This window comes from Trachypithecus francoisi, unplaced genomic scaffold, assembly GCF_009764315.1.
Source record: "Trachypithecus francoisi isolate TF-2019V2 unplaced genomic scaffold, Tfra_2.0 Lachesis_group17, whole genome shotgun sequence".
Classification (NCBI taxonomy): domain Eukaryota; kingdom Metazoa; phylum Chordata; class Mammalia; order Primates; family Cercopithecidae; genus Trachypithecus; species Trachypithecus francoisi.
In genome coordinates, this window is record NW_022681462.1 from 97,783,088 (window position 1) to 97,786,192 (window position 3,105).

A 3,105-nucleotide genomic window follows, 5' to 3' on the forward strand; every position below is an offset into this window, starting at 1 on the left:
AGTTCCTTCCGTGGGTACGTTAGTCCAGATTCTTCACCCTCAGAACATTAGGCCCTGTATTAGTCAAAGTCAAGCTAAACTACTGTGACAAGTTATTCCAAAATACAATGGCTTAAAACTACAGAATCTTCTCTCTAAAGTAACAGCTGTGTGGTAAGCCATCCATGTTGGAGGGTGGCACTGATCTTCCCGGTCATTCTAGACATGGGTTCCTTCCCTGTCACTGCTCCAGTGTCCCAAAGGGCACTGTGGGGGTCCGCATGGTAGAAGCTGGGGTGCCCCAAGTCTAGCAATTCCGCCTGGTGGAAGAGGAAACAGGACCTGGCTAAGTAGTTGGGATTATCACCTCCACTCCCATTCCATTAGTAAGACCCTTGGGCGCCCACCGGGGGAGCTGTGCGGTGAAGTGTAGCAGGCAGTGTATACCTGGCTGCAGCTCTGTAACCGTGGAGGAATTCCCAGAATTGCAACTTTGATTTTGATTGTTTGCAGTCTCTTCTACAAGCCCTAAAACAAGAGTCACTTTCAACTCTGGTGCTTGGGGACAGTTCTTTGTTCCAACCCAGAAAGATGACCTGAATGACTAGAACTCAGAATAGGCACCTGGGAGTCCCTTAGAGTTAGACAGAGGGGGTTCCAGGCATAGTGCTACTGGCCGTGTTCTAACAGTGTCGCCATCGGCTGCCGAGGTGGGGCAAGTGACTTGCTGCTGATAACATAAAGTTCTCACGTCTGCAAACCACTTACTCTTTTAGCTAAATTAGAGAGTAATCAAAGTTAGCCTTTTAATAACAACACTTTCACTCATGAAACACCACACAAGCTTCCTGAGTGGAAGAAAAAGGGAGAGTGATCTAGCGGGCTGGAGCAGCCAACGGTGCGTGGGTGTGCATCGGCAAAGAATGGCGAGGGTGAAGGATTGCAATAGTCAAAGAAGTTCACAGGAAGCAGCAGGTTTTAGGGGAGAGAGTTTGAACGTGGGCATCAAGGAACTTGGGTTCTGGCTTTTGACATGTCATTAACTAAGTTGAATGAGGACATTCCTTGAAAGCCTATACTGTGCCAAGCACATGCCCAGTGTGGGTCTTGGGCAGGTCACATGACATCTCTTCCTTGCCTGTCGCCTCCACCCTCTGCCCCCAACAAAACAGAAGGTTGAATTCATGTCCTCTGAGACTTTCTTCAACTCTGCTACAACCTGATTCTATGAAGTAGAAGCTCACCCTCTGATCTTGGGAAGCAAAATAACTGTGGAAAAAAGGAACGCCGTACAAAGAAAAAAATCCTAGTCACATATGTGGTCTTCCTGGCAAAAGGGCATGACTTCAGTCCAAGCACAAGAGAATTTCAGATGAACCCAAAGGAAAAATGTTGTATTTTTAAAAGTGGGGAGGTGGGATTGTGTGCTTCTAAAGTGTCAATGCCAAAAAAAAAAAAAAAAAAAAAGCACAAAAAGGGCATGAAAATGTTCCAAATGAACAGAGGTTGAAGAGACAAGATAATTTAACCCAACACCTGACTCTAGGCTGGAGCCTGTGAAAAAGAGAGGAAAATGGTGTTTTGAAAAAAAAAAAAAAAAGGACACAGGCCCGGCACATGGCTCACACCTGTAATCCCAGCACTTTAGGAGGTCAAGGCGGGTGGATCACCTGAGGCTGGGAGTTCGAGACCAGCCTGCCCAACATGATGAAACCACTCTCTACTAAAATAATTTTTTAAATTAGCCAGGCACGGTGGTGGGTGCCTGTAATCCCAGCTACTTGAGAGGTCGAGGCAGCAGAATTGCTTGAACCCGGGAGGCAAAGGTTGCAGTGAGCCCAGATTACGTCACTGCACTCCAACCTGGGCAACAAGAGTGAAACTCCACCTCAAAAAAACAACAACGAAAAAAGACAAATACAATTTCTCTTATATGAAGTACCTAAATTAGCCAAATTCATAAAGAAAGAAAGTTGAATAGAGGTGACCAAGGGCGGGAGACAGCAGGGAAGGGGGAGTTACTGCTTAACGGGTACAGAGTTTCCGTTTAACATGACAAAAAAGGTCTAGAGATGATTAGTGGTGATGGTTCTACAACATTGTGAATGTATTTAATGTCACTCAATTGTACATTTAAAAATGGATGCTGACCAGGCGCAGTAGCTCATGCCTATAATCTCAGCACCTTGAGAGGCCGAGGCAGGCAGATCACATGAGGTCAGGAGTTCAAAACCAGCCTGGCCAATATGGTGAAACCCCGTCTCTACTAAAAATACAAAATTAGGCCGGGCGCGGTGGCTCAAGCCTGTAATCCCAGCACTTTGGGAGGCCGAGACGGGCGGATCACGAGGTCAGGAGATCGAGACCATCCTGGCTAATACGGTGAAACCCCGTCTCTACTAAAAATACAAAAACTAGCCGGGCGAGGTGGCGGGCGCCTGTAGTCCCAGCTACTCGGGAGGCTGAGGCAGGAGAATGGCGGAAACCCGGGAGGCGGAGCTTGCAGTGAGCTGAGATCTGGCCACTGTACTCCAGTCTGGGCGACAGAGCGAGACTCCGCCTCAAAAAAAAAAAAAAAAAAAATACAAAATTAGCTGGGCATTGGTGATGTGCACCAGTACTCCCAGCTACTTGGGAGGCTGAGGCAGGAGACTTGCTTGAGCCCAGGAGGTGGAGGTTGCAGTAAGCTGAGACTGCACCACTGCACTCCAGCCTGGGCAACAGAGCAAGACTGTCTCAAAAACAAACAAACAAAAAAAGGGTGTTACAGCTTGTTTAGAATTTGTCTAGCAGATTTTCCAGCTTTTACTGGAAGCCCCCTCACCCCCCAAAATAGGTGAAATGGCAAATTGCATGTATATTTTACCACAGTGAAGAAACGAAAAAAGAAGTTATTCAGCCGGGTGCGGTGGCTCACGCCTGTAATCCCGGCACTGTGGGAGGCCGAGGCGGGCAGATCATGAGGTCAGTAGATAGAGACCATCCTGGCTAACATGGTGAAACCCTATCTCTACTAAAAATAAAAAAAATCGGCTGGGTGTGGTGGCACGCACCTGTAGTCCCAGCTACTCGGGAGGGCGAGACAGGAGAATCGCTTGAACCCGGGAGGTGGAGGTTGCAGTGAGC

The 3,105-nt window shown here is 47.8% G+C and overlaps 1 non-coding gene across 1 annotated transcript; it reads left to right on the forward strand.

The window, feature by feature from the left end:
- The first annotated feature begins 2,738 nt into the window (after positions 1–2,738).
- On the forward strand, positions 2,739–2,799 carry LOC117063128. The gene has a single exon (XR_004428745.1). It is a non-coding gene; the product is annotated as a U7 small nuclear RNA (small nuclear RNA).
- The last annotated feature ends 306 nt before the right edge of the window (positions 2,800–3,105 follow it).